Source organism: Vombatus ursinus, unplaced genomic scaffold (genome assembly GCF_900497805.2).
Source record: "Vombatus ursinus unplaced genomic scaffold, bare-nosed wombat genome assembly UNPS02014818.1, whole genome shotgun sequence".
NCBI lineage: Eukaryota > Metazoa > Chordata > Mammalia > Diprotodontia > Vombatidae > Vombatus > Vombatus ursinus.
Window position 1 is genome coordinate 41,191,044 of NW_020954596.1, and position 26,426 is coordinate 41,217,469.

Below are 26,426 nucleotides of genomic sequence, written 5' to 3' on the forward strand. Positions count from 1 at the left end.
ACTAAGAGAAGTTTTATGGAACTCATTAGTATTGCCCTATATGATGTCATCCATAGTGTTTAAAAATAAGATCCTTTATTTTCATTTAAAATTTTATCAAGAGCACTCATTCTCAATTCTCCTTAATCTCATTCATATTTCTGAACTCTATTGAGCAATTGCCATGTTAAGAATGTTGGACCAGAGAGGCAGAATCAAGATGGCAAGGTGAAAGCAGTGACTTGCTTGAGCTGTCCCCTAAACCCCTCTAAATTCCTGTAAAAAATGTCTCTAAACAAATTTTAGAGCGGCAGAACCCACAAAAAGACAGAGTGAAACAAATTTCCAGCCCAAGACAACCTAGATGGTTGATTGGAAAGGTCTATTATGCCTGATTGGGATAGGAACACAGTATGAGTGTTTAGGCAAAGACTAGATCTCAGTTAACATAGGGCAGGCCTTAGAGGACTGAATCATGGGCAGCTGTGGTAGTTTCCAGACTTCTCAACCCACAAATGCCAAAGACAACTTAGAAGATCAGCAGGAAAGGTCTGTGACCACGATGAGAGAGAAGATCTGTTCCAGCCCCAGTCTCTACACAGATGGGCTGTGGCTGCTACCAGAGCCCTCAGGCCACAGACTGAGGGGGAATCAAGTGACTGATCAGAGGGGGATTTCAGGGATCTCTTTGATGGTGCTGAGTCAGGATTCTTTTCCTTTGCTCATGCTTGGATCTGGGTAACAATTCTGGGTGGTGGTCTTGGGGTGAGAAGGAGCACTGGCATGGCGGAGCTTGTAATGGCTATAGAGAGGGAATCCTCCTCACAGTTCCAAGGCAGAAAAGAGTGCTTGTGGTCACTCACAGACCACAGTACAGGCCAGGAAAGGAGTAAATACCTCTCCCTTGATATTACCATCTTGGAAGAACTGAAAATTTGCAGGTCCCTAGAAGTATCTCTGAAAACAGCTGCACAAAACCCCTGAAGCTTGGGACAATACATTCTCCATAATGGAAGCAGAACCCTACCTTAACAAAGAGTTTAAAACTCAGGTAATTGGCTGGGGTCATGAGCAAGCAGCACAAAAAGAGTTAGATCATAGAATCTTTCTTTGATGAAAAAGAAGATCGAAACATCTGACCAGAAGAAGACAACAAAGTCAAAGCTTCTACAACCAAATCCTCCAAGAAAAATATTTATCAGTCCCAGGCCATGGAAGAGCTCAAAAAGGATTTTAAGAAGCAAGTAAAAGAAGCAGAGGAAAAACTGGGAAAAGAAATAAGAGTGATGCAAGAAAATCATGAAAAAACAAGTCAACAGCTTGCTAAAGGAGATCCAAAAAAAAAAAAATACTGAAGAAAATAACACCTTAAAAATAGCCTAACTCAAATGGCAAAAGAGGTCCAAAAAGCCAATGAGAAGAATGCCATAAAAAGCAGAATTGGCCAGATGGAAAAGGAAGTCCAAAACTCATTGAAAAAAATACTTCCTTAAAAATTAGAATGGAGCAACTAGAAGCTAGTGACTTTATGAGAAATCAAGACATTGTAAAACAAAACCAAAAGAATGAAAAAAATTGAAGAGAATTTGAACTATCTCATTGGAAAAACAACTGACCTGGAAAATAGATCCTGGAGAGATAATTTAAAAATTATTGGACTATCTGAAAGCCATGATCAAAAAAAGAGCCTAGACATCATCTTTCAAGAAATTATCAAGGAAAACTGCCCTGACATTCTAGAACCAGAGGGTAAAATAAAAATTGGAAGAAGTTACCAATCACTTCCTTGAAGAGATCCCCAAAGGAAAACTGTTAGGAACGTTGCAGCCAAATTCCACAGTTCCCAGATCAGGAGAAAATATTGCAAGCAGCCAGAAAGAAACAATTCAAGTATTGTGGAAACACAATCAGTATAACACAAGATTTAGCAGTTTCTACATTAAGGGACCACAGGGCTTGGAATACAATATTCCAGAGGCCAAAGGAGTTAGAATTACAACCAAGGATCACCTACTCAGCAAAACTGAGTATGATCCTCAGGGGAAAAAATGGTCATTCAGTGAAATGTTGGACTTTCAAGTATTCTTGATGAAAAGGCCAGAGCTGAATAGAAAATTTTACTTTCAAATAAAAGACTCAAGAGAAGCATGAAGAGGTAAACAGGAAAGAGAAATCTTGAGACTTATTAAGGTTGAACTGTTTACATTCTGCATGGAAAGATGATATTTGTAACTCACAAGTCCTTTGTCAGTATTAGAGTAGTTGGAGGGAAAAATTATATGGATAGATAGATAGATAGATAGATAGATGGCACAGAGTGAGTTGAAGATGAAGGGGTGATATCTGGAGAATAAAATGAAGGGGTGAGAGAAGATTATACTGGGAGAAGGAGGAAGGGAGAGGTAGAATGGGGTAAGTTATTTCACATAAAATAGACAAGAAAGGCTTTTACAATGGAGGGGAAACAGAGGGAGGTGAGAGGGAATGAAAGAATCTTATTCTCATTGGATTTGGCTTAAGAAGAGAATAACATACACACTCAATTGGGCATGGAAACCATATATAGTTGTGATGGAATATTATTGTACTACAAGAAATGATAAGCAGGATGCTCTCAAAATAACAATAACAACAGCAATAACAACCCAGAAATACTTACATGAATGGATAGAAAGTGAAATGAGAGAGAAAAAAACCCCAGAACATTGTATATAAGTATATATACACATACACACATCCAGAAAACATTGATTAAATATATTTGATTCATTTAGCTAAACTCAAGTACAGTCTCTAATAGGATACCTTTCTGGATCCCTCCAAGTGGTGCTGTTAGTCCTTCCTTCCACCAAAATTACATAACACATATTATATATACATATATACATACACACACATCTGATATCCCCTTGCACATTATGTAAGTTTCTGGAGAGAAGGAATTGCATTCTTGTACCTAGAAGAGCTCCTTAGACACAGGAAGTGTTTCATAGATGAGGTAAAAGTGGACTGAGTTTTGGTCTGGGCGTCGGGAAGATTTAACTAAGTTTAAATCCACCTTTAGATATTTACTAGCTGTTTGACTTTTGGCAAATTACTTAAACTCTGTCTGCCTCAGTTTTCTTCTCTGTAAAAATAGAGATAAATATTGTACCTTCCTCCCACAGTTGATGTGATGGTAAAATGAAATATTTGTAAAGTACTTTATAAAGCTTACATAACTATATAAATGCTATTATATATGTGTGTGTATATATATATATATATATATATACATTATAAGTATATGTTGAGTTGAGGTAGAAACTAGAAAGATAATTTATACACAAACTTGACAATCCTCATTCTCCTACCATTACTGAGCAAGTCTCCTCTTTGCCTTGTCCAAATGTAGAGAAAAAAATTGGCCAATGAATAATTGTATTATGACTGCTAGTTTCTGGGAATCTCAGAGATAAGTTTGGAAGTTTTGTAGAACATCTTTGACTTTTCAATAATTCAAAAAAAAGACTACAACTATGGATATTGTGTTTTTCTTAGTGTAAAAAACTTAAGTGTTTTGCAAACATTTCTTATGATGAAGCAAGAATACCAAGGGCTCAAACTTGCAACACCAATGTCATGGTATTTTTAAACAATATCCAAAGGAAAACCCATCTACATAAGGAAACAGATCTAAGTTCTTAACAGTATTATTCTTTGTCAAATTCTACTTGGTTTCAAGTTTCTCATTGAGACAAAGACTTGAGCTATAAAAACAATAGTTAGACAAAGACTTGAACAATAAAACAATAGTCCCATAAATTTCTATGTGTTAAAAATATTTTTAAACATTCTAAAACTTGAAATGAACCTTGCTAACATGGAAAGACTTGGACTTATGAAGGAACATTCTATACACTTTCAGAGAAACAGATGAGAGGAGGAAACAAGCATAAAATGGTCTTACATATATGTGTATGAATGTCTATGTGTATATATGTGAATGTTTATAGATAATCTATGTATATATATGTATATATAGATATATACACCTAGGTGATACAGATATATTACACACACACACACACAAATCTTCACACTTAATTGTAGCCTTCTTTAGTGGGGTGAAAAGATGGAGGGGAAAAAATATAGTAAAAAGTGCACAGCAGAGCACAAAAGAAAACCAGCAGGGAACCAAAGAAAATCTGGGCAGCTTTGAAAACAATGTATAGTATTTATTATATAGATTTTCTTGAAATGGAAATGTATCATTTTATATTGAATCCTCTCTTACAGTTTGCTGTGTACATGGCAGTTTTTTTCCTTTTTTTTTCTCATTTTGTATTTAAGTTGAAAATAAAAAATTACAAAAAAAATAAATGAACCTTGCTAAAAATATACTAAATAAGCCAATTCACGACTTAGAATGGAAGATATACACTCACAGAGCTCAAAAGTAAAACCTATAAAAATCCTTAGCAGTTCTGGCTGACTTTTACTTTGAGCTTTAGGATTCACTTGAATTTTTAATTTATTTAGACCACTTCTCATATTCTCTTCAGACTATGGAAGTCTAATGCCAGATTTATACTCTTGGAATTTAGCTGAGAATTTAGCTGATTCTGATTTGTTTGCCTCTGGATAATTTGTTTGGCTTAGGAAAAAAATGGCAGAGGGGCAGTTAAGTGGAGCAGTGAATAGAGCTTTGACCTTGGAGTCAGGAGGACCTGAGTTCAAATCCAGCCTCAGACACTTAACACGTACTAGTTGTGTGACCCTGGGCAAGTCACTTAACCCCGGTCGCCTCATCAAAAAGCAAAAAATAAATAAATAAATAAAAAATAAATAACAAAGCATTCTATAGTGATGCAAATATTATGAAAAAAATAAGATGATTTAAACTCTTTAAATCTACATTTTATTTGATCATAATTGGCAGAAAGTGTAGGCTGTAAACCTTAACTAGATCTGAGTATCTGAGATGGTTGTCACAGTTTTCACTGTTATAAAGAAGGGGAATTAAGTACCATCTTTCATGCTGGTATATACTCTGGTCAGATCAGCCCAATAATTTAGAGTTATTGAATGGTGTATGAAAGAACGGGGTAGAAGGGATGGTCAGGAGTTTGTATGGCATGCCTTTGTTCCCCTGGGATACATATGAAATTAAGAATAAGGTCCTGTGTTTTCTGGCAGTTATGACAGGTAGGGAATTTGAGCGTTAGTGATCTGAGTAATGACATATAGTTCAGATTTGGCCTCACTTTTGTGACTGAAGTCAATATCTTATAACTTTGGAAGAATATCTATCACTGTACAACTTCATGCCAATTATCACTCAGAGCCCCTCGCCATATGTTTTAGGGAAGAAGCAATGGCTGTTTTGTCTCCATCATTAGATAAGAAGTCTTTTTTAGAGATGAGTTAATCTCAAGGGGTTTTCCCATCTTAAATTTGTTTGCATTTATTTGTATATAATCAAGAGTTAAGTGTAAATAATATGCTTTGTAATTGTTATATGCCAGTAAGGGGAAGTAATTTTGCCTTGGATATGAGTTTATACATGTCTAGAACAGTCCTACACTAATGCTTCACTAGTGAAACATATTCTCCAAGTCCATTCCAGTAGAGCATAGTTTCTGATAGACATTATTGACCTATATGCTCTATATGGACTATAGTCCTGATAATGGATTCTATGTTTGTTAACCAAAGGTAAACCTAGCAAAATTTCATCACCAGGTAGGCTTTAAGAGGATACATATTTTCAAACACATTTCAAACTATTTTTTGTTATTAAATTTTGTTTTTAATTTGTGGAATAAAACAAGGATTTCTATAACATAGTACAATTACAATTACAATTTCTATAACGTACAATTACAAGTGTGTGAGGCTTTTTTAATTTAATTAATTTATTTTTAGGTTTTAAAATGCACTTTTATAAGATTTTAAATTCTAAATTACCCCTTCTTCCTGTACCCCCTACCCAAGACAGCATGAAATCTGATATGTTATACGTGTACAAACTTATTTCTGCATTAGTTACGTTGTGAAAAAAGAATCAGAACAAAAGGAAAAAACCACGAGAAAGAAAAAAAAGGAAAATAGTATGCTTCAATCTGCATTCAGACTCCATAGTTCTTTCTCTGGGTGTGGACAGCATTTTCCATCATAAGTCTTTGGGAGTCTTAGATTATTGCATTGCTGAGAAGAGTTAAGTCTACCAAAGTTGATCATCGCACAATGTTGCTGTTACTGTGTACAATGTTCTCCTGGTTTTGCTCACTTCACTCACATCAGTCCATGCAAGTCTTTCCAGGTTTTTCTGAAATCTACCTGCTCATCATTTTTGTAGAACAATAGTATTCCATTACATTCATATACCACAACTTATTCAGCCATTTTCCAGTTGATGGGCATCCCCTCAATTTCCAATTGTTTGCCACCACAGAAACAGCTGTTATCAATATTTTTATGCATGTGGATCCTTTTCCCTTTTTTATGATCTCTTTGGGATATAGACCTAGTAGTGGTATTGCTGTCATCCTATCTTTTTGGCTTTATTTCATATTATATCCCCCCACATAAAGTCCAAGGGTCAGCAAAAATGCTACCTCCCACACAGAGTCTATTTTAATTCTCACAGTTATCAATGATCTCAAATGAAACTAACAGGGAGTGTCTCTCATTTTTACTTTTCTTTTATGCATGACACTATAATATCCTTGAGGGCAAGGACATTCTTCCTTTTTTATGTTTTTATCAGCAGCACTTAGTACAGTGCCTGGCTACATAATATATGTGTATTGTGTATTCCCTTTCAGCTACTTAATATATGTGCATTGGTTAAATATTTTTTTAAAATTTACTTATTTGTTTATGTGTTGTTTCTATGCATACCAGAACATAAGTTCCTTGATGCAAATTGTTTTCATTTTTCTTCTTGTTCCTCTAATGCTTAATAAATGTTTGTTGAGCTAAATAGAAAATGGAAACAAAAAGAAACCAAAATGCTCAAAAAGGCAGCACCATTGTTCAGTTGTTTTTCAGTCATATCTGACTCTTCATGACCTCATGTGGGGTTTTCTTGGCAGAGATAACGGTATAGTATGTCTTTTCCTCATCCACCTCATTTTACAAACTTAAACAAACAGGGTTAAATGACTTGCCCAAGGTAACACAGCTAATAAGTATCTGAGGTCAGATTTGGACAGAGGAAGGTGAGTTTTCCTGACTTTAGACTAACTACTCTAATCATTGGGCCACTTAACCACCCCTAAAAGCAGTACCACAGGGAGTCAATAAATATTTGTTAAGTTCTTACTAACACTGTGATAACCACTGGGTTTAAAAAGAAAGGTAAAAGACAGTCCCTCCTCCCAAGAAGCTCAGAGTTTAACAGGGAGAACAACATGCCAACAACTTTGTACAAATAAACTATATATAAGATAAATTGGAGATAATAAATAGAAAGAAGGCATGAAAATTAAGGGGGATCAGGAATGGTTTCTTCTAGATATTGGTATTTTAAAACTGAGACTTAAAGGAAGCCAAGGAAGCCAGGAGGCAGAAATAGTGAGGGAGAGCATTGTGGCTATGAAGAACAGACAGATAAAATGCTGAGAGTTGGGAGATGGAGTGTGTTGTTCAAGGAAAATCAGCTAGACTCTACTCACAGTGATGCAGCTGTAATGACAACCCTTCATTTGTTTTACTTGCTGTATAACCCTGACTCATATGTGTTTCTAATGTGGGGACTGGTGATGAGCCTGAACTAATTAATCCCAGTCACAAATTTATTATCATTTCATTTTGACGTTGCTATTCTGTTTATATAATTATAGTTAACACAGGAGAAAATGAGGGCTAGAACATGGGGATATTTTTAAGCAGGACCCTGCACATATAGCTAGAAACACTATATTTCTCTATATCTATATCTACACATATGTATATCTATACACATGCATATGCATATATATATACATAAACACACATACACAGATTCATGTGTACACATGTATTATGTGTGTATGTATATGTATATGCAGAGGTAGGTTTGTATGCATATACACATGTAAGTATGTATATATACACCCATATATAAAAGTATGTTTGTGTGTATGCACACATACGTGTGTATATAGACAGAGAGATAAATAGGTAGAGAGATAAAATGATGGATGCTGCCATGATATGTGTATGTATATTGCATTGCAGCAGGAAATGGAGAACTACTTCAGTATTTTTGCTAAAAAAATTCCAAATGGGGTCACAAAGAGTTGGAAATGACTGAAAAATGACTGAACAAATATGCAAAATCTTTTATGTATATAAGAAAAAATCATAATGTTAAAGAAAGTTCACGCTCCCAGTAACACCATTACAGCATGAAGCACTGCAGCAAATTAAAGGTTTTCAATGAGAATATTTCCCCTTCAGCAAATTCAAATTCACGAGTATCATTTAGTGGAATTTATACTAGTTGAGGAGGCAGGAGAGTTGTGTTCCTAAGGCTAGCTTTGACTCTAACTAGTTATTTGACCTTGGGCAAAACACTTACTTTTTGGGCATCGGTTTCTCTACCAGTATAGCAGATGAGACAATCTAGATGCTCTCTAAAAGTCCTTCTATTTCTAAGATTTTACTTTGAGAATTTGGATGTTTCACATTAATAATTACAGTTTCAAATCCTAAACAAATGATTTGCTCATTGTTTAAGTGTCTTAAATACATGAGTATATATTTAGACTACAGAACAAGTAGAACTGTGGATAATGAGATACAGATATGTCAATGGAGTCTTACATAAATTGTAGATGAATACAAAATACATTTATATCTCTAGCTTCCATTTTGAGCATATATCAAACAGGATCATAAACTAATCAAATTACAGCCTGAAGAAATTGTCGTGAGAGCAGGTTAAGTTTGCTGTATTCCCTGTTCTCATTGCAGACATTGTCACAAAAATGGTTCCATGTTATGTCATTTCCAGCCATCATTACAATCACTGTCACCAGAATGGGTAATCAGAATTGTAATGCCCTCATCTAAGAAGTCAGCTTGTAGATGATTCAACTGTGACCTGGTAACTTTCTGTTATTTGATTTGTTGGACACTCCCATGATTGCCTATTTGATGGGAGTTAACTTGGGAGAAAGAGTTTCAGTGACAGCCAGACAGAATACAAAATATTGGCAAATTTCAGTAAATTCTATAAGTATGTCTGTATATAAGGGGGATTTGTCCAATATTTTTCTATTGACAATTTTATAAAAAGATCAGTATTCTTCTTTTTACTCATGCCCCCCATAGCAGGGAATTCTATAATATCGTTGTCTTTCTAATACATTAAAAAGATTGATTTAAGACCCTATAGAGTTAAATTTTAAGAGAAATTCTAGTGTTCATCCTACCATTATGGGGGAAAGATTGGGTTTTGCCTGCCAACATACTACCATACCTCATTTTAGGATATAGAATTAAGGACAAAATGTTCAGAAGAGAGCTAAAATAATGATAACAGTTACCATATTGCTTGCCTTTTAATTGCTGAAAGAGGGGTGGAAGAGGGAAAGAATTGGTGATTCAAAATTTTAATAGAAGAATGTCTTAAAAATTTACATTTAATTAGAAAATATTTAACAAAATAAATACAAATATATTTTAATAGACAATGATTAAAGAACTAGAGAGTAAAATTTATAGGAAAAGCTAAAGAAACAAGGGAAGAATTGTTCATCCTGATGATGAGAAATCTGAAGATGTAACATTTCTAAATTCCAGGCAAAGAAGTGTAATACAGAGGGTCATGCCTATCATATCAATTGAAAGAAAGTGATGTCTGTATTTTCCTTAAGATGCAGCATAGTATCTAATACAGGTTTCTCTCTCCTCCCTCTTACTCCCTCACCCCTATTGGACAGTGATATGGGAACATATTGTAAATATATGCCTACTAGTCTGACCTAATTTGTGCAATTTTAATTATATTCCTCTACTTCATCTTTGACTGAATCCAGTGGATTCATTCTTTATGCTGTCCAACACCTTCAATAGACAATTTCCCGATTTCTAGCCCTAGCTTCCTGAGACCTACCATTTCCAAGGAAAGTCAAATGTAGAAATGGTGCATATGCAACTGAACTAAAGAATGTGATGGCAGGTACAGTAATTCTAAAATAAGTAAATAATTTGATTGCTCTGATGAGAGATTAATTGAAAATGATTTGGGTAGAAAAATAAGATAATTTATTGATATGAATATGGTAATAAGAATAATTTTGTATTCACATGAATAATTTTGGATGCAGTTCTTTTTAGCAGAAGTTCTCCCAATGGAATATGAATCTACATTTTAAAATAGGTTGGAATTGCAGTAGGAGTTTATGTTTCTATGACATAGAATAACTATTCTAAGGAGTCCTTTCAGGAACATCTTGTAAAACTGTACTCAGCAGGATCAAAGCTACAGTTTGATTAGGAAAATATAAATAGATCAACACAAACTTTGTTGAATTTAAGGAATTATATTTGTATTGTGTTACTACCCTCCCTCCGCTACCTTTGAATCATTTATTCTTAGTGATAGTCCTGCTATAATAAAGGAACAAAAAAAAATGAAAAATATCTGAATATCTAAAGGCAGAATTTAGATTTGCCAATTTAACTTGGATCTGAAAGTCCTTTATTTTTCTTTTAATAAGTCAAGATAATAGTGAATTAAAATTACAATTTCATCTGTCTTTTATTGCCTTTTGTCCTTCAATATGTTGTTTTTTTTTTATGTATCCTCACTGAAAAAGGATGATGGTCAACCACCAATAATTCCCACACAAGTAACTGATGTTCTTAATGGGACTGTGTGAAAGTATTCAGTTTACCTTCACAAGGTCTGAGTTCAAATCCTAGCTCTGCTTTTTACTAGCTATATGACTGAGGGCTAGTTATCTTCACTTCTCCTGGTCTCAGTTTCCTAATTTGCAAATGAGGAAATTGAGATAGGATGATCTCCTATGTCCTTCCCAGATCAACATATATTTGATTCTGCCTACTCCAGTTGTTATCTAAAAATTCTGTTGATATTGTTACCTCTGTTTCTTATACTTTCTGTCTAAAGCAGCAAGAAGATCAACTTGATAATTGATTGATTAGTTGATTAGCTATTTTTCTTTCCCTGAAATCCTTGGCCCGTTATTTGGTTCCATACTTTATAGTAGAATGATCCAAAAAACATTCTGTAACAATGTGGATTACTGGAAAGAAAATTTGACTTGTCAGAAGACTTGGTTTCATGTTCATGATCCAACACTTTCTAGCTAAGTGTCAGAGTACTTTACTTTACTGACACTTACTAGTGTCAGAGTACTTTATTCTTTCTCAGTATCAGTTTTCTCATTTGTAAAATAGGAATAATAATACCTACCCCATGGGACCTTGTAAAAGAGAGTGTTTGTAAAATTTGTATTTTGGACCTGTATTTACATTTATGTGAAGCATTTGCTGGTATGGAAACCCCCTTCACCAGCGCAGATGATGTTATACCTTTGGATTTAGAGATGTAGAGAACAATCTGAGGCAATGTGAGGCTAAGTGATTTACCCATAAAGTTATTATGTGTCAGAGGCAGGAGTGCAATTGAGTTTCTTTGACTCCAAAGCCATCATTTGTCGTCTATATTGGCTATAAAGCACAATTCTATAAATCTAATCTAATTAATATTTATTAAGCACGTACCATGTTCTATGCAGAAAAGCAGGGGAGAGGAGGGCGATAGGGAAGCAGTTAGGAAACCAATGGTTATTTTATTTTATTTTGTAGAAACTGAAACCAGGAAGATCAGCAGATGTGGAGTAAAATGAGCCTAATTAATTTATTATCATCATTTCAATCCAACTATGTTGTAAAAGGATTAAAGTGACTTCTAGGTCTGACAATATTTCTTTAATATAGATGGACCACTCTTGGTTAGTTCACTGAGCAGTACTCACAATCTCTTCTCAAGACCTTGATATAGACCATGATATACTCTTTTAAGTTACATTTTAGTGTTCCTTCAAAGCAAATCTTCTGAAATTCCAGCTTATAACAATACTCATTCAATCATCATGTCCTGTGGCTATCCATCCTTCAAAAAAATAGACCGAAAATAAGCAGTATCTAAACAAATCAGAGACAGCAAAACCATGACCAATGATGGGTGAGGTTGTTTAAGAGATGGGCAATGTTCAAGAAGAAAAATAAAGACAAAAGAACAGACAAGTAGCCCTCAGAGACCATTGCTACCAAATAGACAAAACAATCCCTGAGGGGAAAAATTATTCTGTTACAAGTATAAAGGCCCTTTCCAATACCTCTGAGGTGCCTTCTTGAATTTTGCTTGCTTGGCTCACTGTCAGGAGTGCATCCAGTCAAGGAGGACCATGAGATGTCAAAAAAGAGGATGGGGACTTTGGGGCTTTACATTTTATTGGTGCTTTCGTCTTCATATCAGTCATTCCCAGAAATGTACCTTCCTACCCAGTGAAATTTCTCTTGAAACAAAGAAAAACACTTAAGGAAAACTCATTGACAGTCATTGTGTATGACAAGAATTGCAACATCTAACATCTGTAACTACTCACCTTAATTCAATTAAATAAGCATTTATTTATTAAAACTTACTCTATGCCAGGCATTATAGTAGTCCCTGGGGATACAAAGAAAAAAACAAACAATTCTTGCTTCTTAGGGATTAGCATATTTCCTAGCACATAGTAGGTACATAATAAATGTTTTTTTTTTTGACTGACTGACTACAAATTATTGGTGGAAGCAACAGATACATAGATAAGTAGACGTACATTTATACAAAGTAATTTCCAGGGGTAGGATACTAGTGAAGATGGGGTGGGAGAAGCATTCAAAGCTAAGTATTCTTTGAGGAAGAAGTGAAGAGACAATATATTCTAGGCAAAGTGATAGTCCATGGAAAGTAAAAAAGACTGGGGATAGAATATTGTACACAGGAAAGAAAGGAGAATAAGAGAAATATTTTATATACTGGAGAAATTGGCAACAAATTGTAAAGGATTTTGAAAACCAAATGGAGGCATGTATATTTTATTAGAGATGTAAGAAATAACTGTTGGGGGACTATTTTATTTTATTGTAGACACAGGGCAAAATTTTTTAAACTGGGGAGTGACATGGTCAGGTTAGTGACTTTGGGAAAGTCACTTTGGCAGCAGAGTGGAGAAGGCATTGGAGTGGAAAAGGACTGGAGGCAAGGAGATCAATTACAGCAGGCCTCTAATCTCTTCTTTCACTCCCATTTCAGAGGAAGAGGTAACTCTTCTCCTAGAAAGGCAATCCTCTCACAAAGTAGTGATATCATTTCATCCTGTCTTCTCCAGTTGAAAGCCCCCTCTATCATCCCTGATCTCTCTCTCTCTCAATTATCTTTCATCTCTCACTGTCTACTGGCTGCTTCCCCATGATTCTTAAAAAAAAAAAAAATTCTCACTTGATCTACCTATCTCTGTTAGCTAATCATCTCTCTCCTCTTTTTATACCTAAACTCCTTGAGAAGGCTGTTTGCAATAGCTATCCACTTCTTTTCCTCCCACTCTCTTCTCAACTCTCTACAATATGGCTTCCAACCTCATCTTTCCACTGAAACTGCTTTCTCTAGTTACCAGTGAACTCTTTATTACCAAATCTAACAATCTTTTCTTGGTTTTCATTTTCCTTGTCTGCTCTGCATCCTTTGCAACAGTTAATCACTCTCTCTTCCTTGATACTCTCTTCTTTCTAGGTTTCTGTGACACCAGATTATCCTGGTTCTCCTCCTGACTCTTAGACCATTCCTCATTCTCTTTTGATGTATCTTAATTTATATCATGTCCAATAACTCAGGGTACCCTGGACTCTCTTTCTTTTTCCCCCTTTATAAAATTTCACCTGATGATGTCTTCAAAGCTTTTTGATACAAGTTTAGTCTCTACTCTGATGATTATAAAATATACTTATCTAGCCTTAACTTCTCATCTGACCCCCAGTTTCACAACTTCCTAATATACAACTTAAATTGGATGTCCTTTGGGCATTTTAAACTCAACATGCCTAAATTGAACTCCATTATCATTCTTCTCATAACCTCCCTTTTCCCTAAAAAGCTGCTCTAATACTCAAAGGTGGCAGAATCCTACTGCTGCTTCAGTTCAGTGAGAAGAAAAATTTCGCTGGACTGCCCATGTGCAGGGTTATGATTACAACTCCCAGTACATCTGCACCTGCTGCTTTGTCACTTATCCATTGCTACAAGACTTCAAAGTAGGTAAAGTAGAAATAAAGTAAAATAATAAAATATTAGATGATGGGTGATGTCTTGACTTGCATGTGAATTAGATTTAAGTGAGGCAGAGTTGTGCAAAGTCATCAGCTTCATTTCCTCCTAAAAAATCATTGAAGTCCACTGGCAAGAAAAAAAGACAAAATAACTGGCAATGCAGTGGATGACCTTGACATCTTTGATGTCTTACCAGGTTTTAAGTATTCTACAGCACCTGCTTCAGCTGCCTTCAAGGGCAGTGGGAAAAAATTGTTCTCATTTGCTCATTCTACTGGGGAAAGTCTGTTCACATTCTTGGGGCAGACATCTCCCTAATTCACTGACAGGTCTGAAGCCTGTTGGGCACTGCCACTGATGGTCATCCCATCTGCTGAGACAGTTTTACCAGGATATGGTTGCTGTGCATATTACAATTTCTTAGAGCCACCAGCTAGAGTTGGACGACAGGTAGACACCAAAGGTAGATGAGCAGTCCTGAAAAGAGCTTAACAAGCCCTCATATCAGAGGTGCTAGTCCTCTCTGAACACTGAATGAATGATTGAAAGTCCAGGACATTGACATAATCTCTTCAGGAAAAGGAAAGGAGTGAGATGCAATTCCTTAATTTCTTCTCTGGTGTTAAATTTGGTCATTATACTTATGCAATGCTTGATTTTTATTAGTCATTCCATTTATATCATTGTAGCCATTATCTATAATGATTTCCTGGTTCTGCTAACTTTAGTTTGTCTTAAATCATACAAGTCTTTCCATGCTTCTCAGAATCCCTTATTTTGATATTTCTTACTGTGCTATAGAGGCATCTAGGTGACTCAATGGATAGAATACTGGGCCTAAACTTAGGAACACTTAAGTTCAAATCTCACCTCAGACACGATTGGTATGTGATCTTGTTCTCTTAACCTTTGTTTGCTTCAGTTTCTTCCACTATAAAATGGAGATAATAATGGCACCTACCTTGTAAGATTGTTGTGGGGATCATATGAGATATTTGTAGAAGGCATTATATAAAGGCTTATTTCCTTATTCCTCCTTTTCCTTCTCTTCCCGTTCTCCTTTTCCCAAGTATTACATTCATGTACTGAATTTTTTCAAAACCTCCTTATAATATATGTGTACCTATTTTACTTTCAGTGCTTTAATGCCACAAAATGGAACTTGAGAACTATTGAAATTGAAGGAAGGAAACAGATAATGAATAAAAAATAAAATATAAAGATAATATATACAGATAATAACAAAACAAGGCACCCAGACTCTTTAGTTCTCTATGCAGAACTATAGGAATCAAATGTTTATATTTTGTTAGAAACCCTCCTTCCTTTTCATTTAACCATAATTACACATGCAATATATCCCTAATAGCTATAGAGTGAGCCACTAACATTATTGGGTAAGCTTCTAATTGCTTTTTTTCCTTTTGACTTCTTATGTGCATTTCTTTTCTGGGAACCTAAATAAATAAAACCATTTCTGGGTTATAATCAACCTTTATTTGATGTCCTATGAACCATAGGACCAGTTTGGTCTGACTAGGTTATATGCACTTAGAGCCATAGTAAAGTAATATCAGCCATTACTGTCTAGCTTTAATATCATCTTTGGCATTGTAGTGAATGATATGAACACAGAGTGGAAAAGGAAGACAACTTGGGCAGAGGGACTAGGACTTTTTGAAGTGGCAATAATAAACTTTGTATTCCCTCAGGAAGCTCATTATAAAATAAATTATTTTATGCATTACTCAAATGAAAGCATTATACACAAAATTATCATTTTGTTTCTTCTTGCAAATAATTCTGGATTAAAAATATGTTGAAAATTATCATCTCTAGTTACTGAGGAGTGTGAACTCTGATCATCTCCCCATACCCAATCAATCTGTTGTATTTTACTCTGATTCAATATGGATTTGGAAATTTTCAAGGTTCTATTATTCCATTTTGAGGGTTCTCCCTTTTACATAAAACCTCCTCTACAACTTAACAGATGGTTATGTTTTGACTTATGTTTAAAAAAAAATCATCTCCTAGTCACCAACCAGGTGAAGAGAATCTTCAAATGTGTCCAGAGAAGTCTTAGCATGGAATATAGAAAAATAGAAACCGAGATAGAGAGAGTGGATTTAATATTTTTTTCTGTCTAATAGGACTTGCAAGAACTGTGGTCTGTCTTTGAAAACTCAGGACTACTTCCATCTTTTTTTTTTTTTGCATTGGAGAAGGATGTGAAAGGACAGTTAGGTTGCACAGTGGAGAAAGCACTCAGCACAGAATCAGGAGGACATGAGATCAAATCTGGCCTCAGACTCTCAGTAACTGTGAGTCTCTAGGCAAGTCACTTGACCTGTTTACCTCAGTTCCTTATCAGCCAAATCAGCTGGAAAAGGAAATGACAAACCACTGCAGTATCTTTGGACAAAAACAACAGACTGTCAACAGAAATGGCAGTTCAAAAATATAAAAAGTGTGTTTTATGTATTCTAATTTTTATACTGAGTGATGATAAATCAATAGATAGCTACAGGGCAGGTTTAAAGTTTGAGAGTGCAGACATGAATTAAATGTGATAGGGATGAAAAAAGAAACATAAAAAAGATGATTACAGTGATAATTTTAATGGTCATTCATATGATTTGTCATTACAAAATATTACATGAATATAACAAACATACTTATAAAGTATATATTACATATCAATATATTGTATTATACATTTAAAATATGTTTATATATGTATAGATATATACATCTATGTTTATATATGTATAAATATATACACATATATGTTTATACATGTGATTTTTAAACTGTAGGACTGTTATAAAAACACAACATAGGTATTATTATTATATCCTTTATAAGGACTGGGAGTCTAAACTTCAAAAAAGTGAAATGACCTGTTCCAGGTTTGATAGAATCCAAATTTGCACCTTTCTGACTCTAAGGCCAATGCTCTTTCTACTACCTCACCTAAGAAAATAGTATGGTTTAATTCAAGTTAAAGTGCTTAAGGGAAAGCTTTAATGGAATACATTATAGACAAGAGGCATCTCAACTAGGAAAGCCATGAAAATATTACTGAAATTTCACTAATTAGAGAGAAAGCACCAAAAAAAGATATTTAATCAAAGATGGAAGCGATATTCCTCTTTAGCTTATTTCACTGGATGCTATTGAAAAAAAATAGAAATACCTTGAAAGTGTTGATGACTGAACAGAACCAGTGACTAAGGCCCATTCAGTGTCAGGAAGCTTTGAAAAGTACAATGGTGATCTATAAGTAGTTAGATGTGTTTAGTAAAAGAAAAAAAAAGCCACAATCCAGACAAAACCTTGCTTTACAAGTTATTTGGGAAGAAGAAAGAAAGGACATTCTGTCTCTAATACTTATGACTTGTGCGACATTGGGTAAGTCACAGCCTACTGAAGCCTAAGTTTCCCTCTCTTTAAAATGAATAAAATAGACATCTAGTCTATGCCCTCTCACTTCTAGCTCTCTGTCTACAATCCTATGATCTACCTTCAATTACGGGTAGAAGAAAAGGTACAAGTAAGAAGTGACGGGAACCTTGTGACTCAGTGGAGTTGAATGATTTACCTATTCTAGCCCCAACTTTCTGACACTGTAGTAAAACAACTTTTCTTCCAGGAGAAGAGGACTGTATTTGGAATCAGTGATTGAGGTCCAGACCCCTCCCTCTGCCACTTATTCTCTGTGTGACTTTTAGGCATTTACTTACCTTACTTGGGCCTCAGTTTTTTTAAACTGGAAAATGAGAGGTTGGACTAGACAAGTTTTATAGTTCCTAAATCTAGGACCCTATCATCTATATCTGGTGCTTCAGCACCAGATATAGATGAATAATTCTAATTCAAAATTACATAGAACTTTAATGTTCAAAAAACATTTTCCTCACAAATCTCAGAGATAGTAGGGGTTCCGATTATTATAACCATTTTAAAGATAACAAAAGTAAGGCACACTGAGATTACATGATTTGCCCATGGTCACACAGCTAGTAAGTCTCAGATTCAGTACTCAAAACCAGCAATTTATATCAGGTCTCATAGAAGAAATTCTCTCTTTGAAAAGAAGGGAAAAAAAGATCAATTGATGCAGGGAAAATGTGAGATAAAGAAATGAAACTCAGAACCATTCATGTTAGAAACAGAAGGGACAGATTTCATCCAATTCCCTCATCTTACAGATGAGATTGAGGCCCAAAAGAGTTAAGTGTTTTTTAAGAACTTATCCAGCTTGCTAATCCAGTTCTCCAAATCAATTATTCTATTTTCTAGTTTACTGCTCCTAAACTATACAACTCTAAAGTAAGGGAAGTTACAGCCTTTAAGAAATAAACAAACATACAAACCTTTAAAATGTAGGTGACTTTAGTGGAATGTTACCACTGATAGAGTACTAGATAATATTCTGTTTGGGGAGTGACCTAGCTCCCTTTTGATGCATTGGTTAAGAGAGGGACAATTGTCTGACTCAACCTGTTTGGAGTAGCAATTAGCATATATTAATGAAAGAGATTTAACAGTATTTTATAAGAGATAGTGCCCTCTAGTAGTCAGAAAGCCATACTGAAAGCCAGGAGGATCTGGCTGCAAGTCCCACACATGACATATAGTAGCTATGTGACCCTGGGCAAGTCATTTTATTTATGAGCTCCTTAGGCAATTCTCTAAGAAAATAAGCTAAATTGAATACATTCACCTGCATTGGTAGGCTATTTTCTCATGTTGGAATAGCTCTTTATATTAGCCCTCATAGAAGAAGTTCTCTCTTTGAAGAGAAGGAAGATCAACTGTTGATAGAAAAATGTGAGAAAAAGAAATGAAATTCAGAATTATACATTTTAGAGATAGAAGGGGCAAATTTCATCCAATCCTCTCATTTTACAGATTTGATTGAAACTTGAAAAGGTTAAATGATTTGTTTAATGTCATACTTCATATTAATCCAAAACCTAAAATCAGATATCCTAATTTCTCGTTCAGCATTCCTAAAACTCCACCCTGTTACCATTCTATATCAAGGCAAATAGCACATGAACATGACAACTTATTTGTGTCCCTGAAAAGGAATTATTTGTGATAGGCAAAATTGAATGTGGTTTAGGAACCATACATTCTCATCTAAATAGTTTCATTTTGGCCATCCTGAGATTTATGGTTAGGATTTCTTGCATGTTGTTTATTGTCAATAGAGCATATCTGATTGTATTTACATCAGGACAAAGTACCAAGCGTGTATGCGATTAAGCCAGTTTTCCCAGGAGAAATGGAATAATCGAAGTTCTTTTTTTCTTTTTACTCCTTGATTATATTTGAAACTAATAAAGAAGAGGTGAACTTAATAATACTATGAAAGACATAATTGATGCACCATTTTTTTTAAAAAAAGGAAACCTTAAATATATGTCATCATTCAATTAATATTAAAATCATATACTCTGTTAGAGACTTGTACAGATCATTCTTAGTTTTGTGTTTGGAATTTGGATAGGCACCATGAGATGTCAGTTATGGTATCTTAGGTCCAATGTGCAGAATTATCAGAGGCATGGATAACATGGCTCAAAAGAAAGAAAAAAAAATATTTTACTTGAAAGTGTATCCTCCTCCTTATGAAAAACAACCATAACAATGCTATTGAATATTGTCCATTCATTCTAAACCAAATAAAGTATATTCTACCCCCATGTCCCATTCTTATAGTTTATATTTACTACCTGTCCTCAATATCTTTGTTCATGCTATTCTCTCTGTGCAGAGGACACATTATCTCCCATAAATATCCATGTGTTAAGGATTCTTCCTTTCCTTTGAAGCCCAATCCAAGCACTACCTATTACATGTGGAAAGTCCTAAACTTCTCCAGGATAAAATGAATGATATCCTTAAATATATGTGTCAAGGGCTGACACCTACATGTAGTATGGTCTTATTGTTTTCTCAGCCAAGAGACAGTTCTAAATTTCACCCAAAGGGAGATTTCCCCATGTCTCCAGTGTAAGGAGCTAGGGATAGGGAAATGATAGAGGCAGCCAGCCCCTCTTATGTAGGCTTCTCCCTAAAGTCTTTTCCTTCAACATTCTGAAGTGGAAATGGCATCTTTAATGTTCTCTCTCAAAGCTGGGAGCCAGAAGCACTCAAAGTCTGAAAAGCTTCAGTTGAAGAAAACTTGAACAGAACTAGAGACTAAAGCTCTACCATTCTCTCCAATTCTACGCCTTCTCTGATGCAGATATGGGACAGTGATTTCCAAAAATGAGGAGAAAGTCCCAAACCAATAGGCTTTGGGATTGGGATTACATATGTCTCTTCAGGTTATCTCTATGATTTAATGCTAAACCGTATAATCAAGTAAGAAGGTAAGAATACTAATGCTTAAATAGACTTGAGTGTGTGATAACATCCCTGGAGATCATGAGCCTCATGATTTTCTAATGCCATGGCTATGTTGTGATTGGTACTCACCTTTTATTTTTTTTTCAATTATATGCAAAAACAATTTAATGTGTTTTTTAATTTTGAGTTTCATAGGCTTTCCTTCCTATTCTTTCCTTCACCCTCCCTGAGATGGCAAGCAATTTTACATAGATTATACATGTGTTATCATGCAAAACATAGTTCCATATCTGTCATGTTGCGAAAGAAAATGCACACAAAAAAAAGAAAAAGGAAGTTTTTTTTTTTTTAAATGTACTTTAATCTGCATTCAGACTCACCAGTTCTTTCTCTGGATAGCATTTTTTTCATCATGATTATTTTGGAATTATCTTGAATTGTTTTATTGCTGAGAATAGTTTAGTCATTCATAGTTAATCATAATAAAATTTTGCTGTTTATGTATACCATGTTCTCCTGGTTCTGCTCACTTCACTTTGCCTCAGTTCATGGAAGTATTTTCAGGCTTTTCAGAAAGCATCATGCTTGTTATTTCTTACAGCACAATAGTATTCCATCACAACATATACCACAACTTGTTCAGCCATTCCCAAATGATGGTCATCCCTTCAATATCCAATGTTTTGCCACCACAAAAAAAGCTGCTATATTTATAGATAGATAGATAGAGAGAGAGAGAGAGAGAGAGAGAGAGAGAGAGAGAGAGAGATAGATATACACCATTTTAAAAATCTTTTTTAAAAATCTCTTTTGGAAATAGGCCTCGTACTGATATTAGAAGGTCAAAGTTTTGTACAGATTTTTAGCTTTGAGGCATAGTTCCATATCTCTCTCCAGATCGTTTGGATCAGCTCACACCTCCATCTACAGTATATTAGTGTCTCAATTTTCCCACATTTACAACATTTGTCATTTTCCTTTTCTGCCATTATACTCAATGTGATAGTTTGAGGTGGTATCTCAGAGTGGTTTTAATTTGCATTTCTATAATCAATAATGATTTAGAACATCTTATATGATACTCAGTGTGATAGTTTGAGGTGGTATCTCAGTGGTTTTAATTTGCATTTCTATAATCAATAATGATTTAGAACATCTTATATGATTGTAGACAACTTATTTCTTATTATAAAAACTACCTAATATATCCTTTGGCCATTTATCAACTGGAGAAAGACTTGTATTCTTAGAAATTTGACTCAGTTTTCTATATATTTGATAAATAAGACCTTTATCAGAGAAACTTACTATAATTTTTCTCCATTTTCCTACTTTCCTTATAATCTTGGCTGCATTGGTTTTGTTTGTGCAATGTTTTAAATTCGATGTAAACACAATTATCCATTTTACATACTGTAATTTCCTTTGTCAATTATTTGGTCATAAATTCTTTTCTTATCCATAGATCTGACAGGTAAACTATTCCATGTTTCCCTTATTTGCTTACAATATCACACTTTACATCTAAATCATGTTCATTTTGACCTTATATTGGCATATGGTGTGAGATGTTGGTCCATATCTATTTTCTGCCAAACTGCTTTCCAGTTTTCCCAGCAATTTTTTGTCAGATAGTGAGTTGTTTTCCCAAAAGTCTGGATATTTGGGTTAATCAAACACTAGATTATTATGGCCATTTACTACTGTGTATTGTGTATCATTAGGTAATCTATTCCACTTATCTGTCATTTTATTTCTTGGCCAATAACAGATCATTTTGATGATTACCACTGGTATAGTATCTGGTATGGCTAGGCTAGCTTCCTTCACATTTTAAAAAAATAATTCCCTCAATATTCTTGACATTTTTTTCTATGAGATAAATTTTGATATTTTTTCTCGCACTATAAAATTTTTTAGGTAATTTAATTGTTATGGAACTGAATTGTTGTTGTTTAAGGGTCAGCTAGGTGGGCACAGCAGCTATAGTGCTAGGCCTGGAGTCAGGAAGACTCATTTTCATGAAGACAAAAGTGCATTCCAACAATTACTAAGTGTGTGACCATGGGCAAGTCACTTCCCCATATTTGCCTCAGTTTCTCATCTGTAAAATGAGAAACATTCTAGTATCTTTGCCAAGAAAACCCCAAATAGAGTAAAGAAGAGTTGGACATGACTGAAATGACTTAACAACAAGATAGAATTATCCATCTCTTGGTGCTGGACTTTGTTGGTAATATACAAATGTTGATAATTTATGTAAGTTTAATTTATATTCTTCAAGTCTGCTAAAGTTGTTTATTATTTCAATTAGTTTTTAGTTGATTTTCCAGAATTCTCCAAATACCATCATATCATCTACAAAGAGAAGTAGTTTTATTTCTTCATTACTTATTCTAATTCCTTCAATTACTTTTTTCTTCTCTCATTGCTTCTCTCATTACTAGTACAATATTGAATAATGGTGATGATAATGGGCACATTTGACTCACTCTCAATTTTATTGTGGAGGTTTCTAGCTTGTCTCCATTACAGATAATGATTGCTTATGGCTTTAGATAAATACTACTTATTATTTTAAGACAAGTTCCATTTATTCTTATGCTTTCTACTGTTTTTAATAGGAATCAGTCTTGTATTTTGCCAAAAGTTTTTTTTCTCCATCTATTGAGATAATCCTATAATTTCTATTAGTTTTGCTTTTGATAAAATCAATTATGCTAATTTCCCCCTAATATTGAACCAGTTCTGCATTCGTGGTATAAATCCCACCTGGTCATAGTACATGATCTCTGTGATATATTGCTGTAATCTCCTTGCTAGTATTTTATTTAAAATTTTACATCAATATTCATTAGGGAAGTTGCTCTGTAGTTTTCTTTTTCTGTTTTTGCTCTTTCTGATTTATGTATCAGTACTATGATTGTGTCATGAAAGTTGTTAGGATTTCTTTGTGTCTATTTTTCCTAATAGTTTATGAAGTATTAGAATTAATTTTTCTTTAAAATTTTGGTAAAATTCACTTATGAATCCATCTAGTCCTGGTTATTTTTTTTTTAATTTGGGGGCTCATAGATGGCTTGTTCAACTTCTTTTTGTAACATAGGGTTACTTAAGTATTCTATTTCCTCTCCTGTCAATCTGGGCAATTTATATTTTTTTAATAAATATTCATCCATTTCACTTAGAATGTTAGATTTATTGGAGTATAATTTGGCAACATATTTCCTACTAATTTCCTTTTCATTGGTGGTAAATTTACCCTTTTCATTTCCAACTCTGGTAATTTAGGTTTTCTTTCTTTTTTAAATCAAATTAAGTAATAGTTTATCTATTTTTTTTCATAAAACCAGATAGTAGTTTTATTTATTAGTTCAATATTTTTTTTTACCTTGAACTTTATTAATCTCTCTTTGATTTTCAGGATTTCCACTTTGGTACTTAATTGGAGATTTTTAATTTGTTCTTTTTCTAGTTTTTTTTAATTGCATGTCCAATTTATTGATCTGCTCTTTCCATATTTTGTTGATGTCAATGATTAGAGACATAAATTTCTCCCTAAGTGCTGTTTTGACTGCACCCCATATATTTTGGTTTGTTATCTCATTGTTGTCATTCTTTTTAATGAAATTATTTTTGTTTCTGATTTGTTCTTTGACCCATTTGTTTTTTTGGATTAGTTTATATAGTTTCCAATCAGTTTTTAATCTATGTTTCCATGGCCTTTTTTAAATGTATTTCTTATGGCATTATGGTCTGAAAAGGTTGCATTTAATATTTCTTCTTTTATCCATTTGGCTTGTAAGATATTTTATGCCCTGATACTAGGTCAGTTTTTGTGTAGGTGTCATGTACTGCTTAGAAAAAGGTATACTTCCTGTTCCCATTAAAAGTCCTCTGAAGATCTATCATATCTAACATATCTATATCTATCTATATCTATATCTATATCTATATCTATATCTATATCTATATCTATATATCCATCCATCCATCCATCTATCTATCTATCTATCTATCTATCTATCTATCTATCATCTATCTATCTATACATTGCCTTAACTTATTTCTTGTTTATTTTTTGGGGGTAGATCTATCTAGCTTTGAAAGGGGAAAATTAAGGTTCTACACTAATATAGCTTTGTTGTCTATTTCCTCCTGTAACTTATTTAACTTTTCCTTCAAGAACTTGGATCCTATATCATTTGGTGCATTTATGTTTAGTATTGATTTTCCCTTATTTTTCTATGGTACATTTTAGTAAAATGTAATTTCCTTGCTTCTCTTTTTTAATTAGATCTATTTTTACTTAGGTTTTATCTGAGATCATGATTGCTAACCACTGCTTTTTATTTCCTTCAGTTGAAGTATAACAGATTCTGTTCCAGCCCCTTACCTTTAGTATTTGTGTGTCTCTCTGTTTCAAGTATGTTTCCTGCAAACAACACATTGTAAGATTCTGGTTTTTAATCCACTCTGCTGTACACTTCTGTTTTATGGGTGAGTTCATCCCATTCACATTCACAGTTATAATTATTATGTATTTCCCTCCATCCTACTCTCCCCACTGTTTTTCCTTCTTTTTCTATCTTCTTTTGCAATGTCCCTCCTCAAAAGTCTTTTCTTCTGTCCACTGTGCTCCCAATCTTTCTTCCTTTCTATTAGTCCTCAGTCCACCCATTCTCTTGTCCTCCTCTTCCCTTTCTCTGTAAAGTAAGATATGTTTCTATGCCCAATTGAGTGTATATGTTATTACTTCTTTGAGCCAATTCCAATGAGAGTACAGCTCAAGCATTGACTATCATTCCCTAATCTTTTTCTCCATTGTAAAAGCTCTTTCATGCCTCTTTTATATGAAATAATTTACCGCATTCTACCTCTCTCTTCTCCCTTTTCCAAGTGCATCCCTCTTTCTCACCACAATTTTATTTTATTTTATTTTTTTGGATATCATCTCATCATAGTCACTCATACCTTTGCCCTCTTTTTATGTACATTCCTTTTAACTGCCCTAATACTGATAAAATTCTCAGGAATTAAAAGTAATATCTTCCCATGTAGGAATGTAAACAGTTTATTCTTATTGAATCCCTTAGGGTTTCTCTTTCATATTTTCTTTTTATGTTTCTTTTTATGCTCTTATACTTGAATGTCAAATTTTCTATTCAGCTCTGGTCTTTTCATAAGGGATACCTGAAATTTCATTAAATATCCATTCCCCTCAACCCAAGGATTATATTCCATTTTCTGGGTAGGCGATTCTTGGTTGTTATCCTAGCTCCTTTGCCTCCAGAATATCAAATTGTAGAACCTCTGATCTTTTAAAGTAGAAGCTGGTAAATCTTGTGTTACTCTGACTATGACTCCATGACATTTGAATTGTCTATTTTTCACTACTTGCAACATTTTTTCTTGAACTGGGACATCAGGAATTTGGCTATAATATTCCTGATAGTTTTAATTTTTAACTGTTTCAATAGGTGATCAGTGTTTTTTTCAATTTCTATTTTATCCTCTGCTTCTAACATATCAGGACAATTTTTCCCCTGGATAATCTCTTGAAATATGATGACCAGGTTCTTTTTTTTTGTCATTGATTTAGGTAGTCTCATAATCCTTAAATCATTTCTTCTAGGTCTGTTTCCCAGGTCAGTTATTTTTTCTGAGATATTTCACATTTTCTTTTTTTTTCATTTTTTGATTTTGTTTTATTGTTTCTTAATTTCTTATGGAGTCATTAGTTTCTACTTCCCCAATTCTAGTT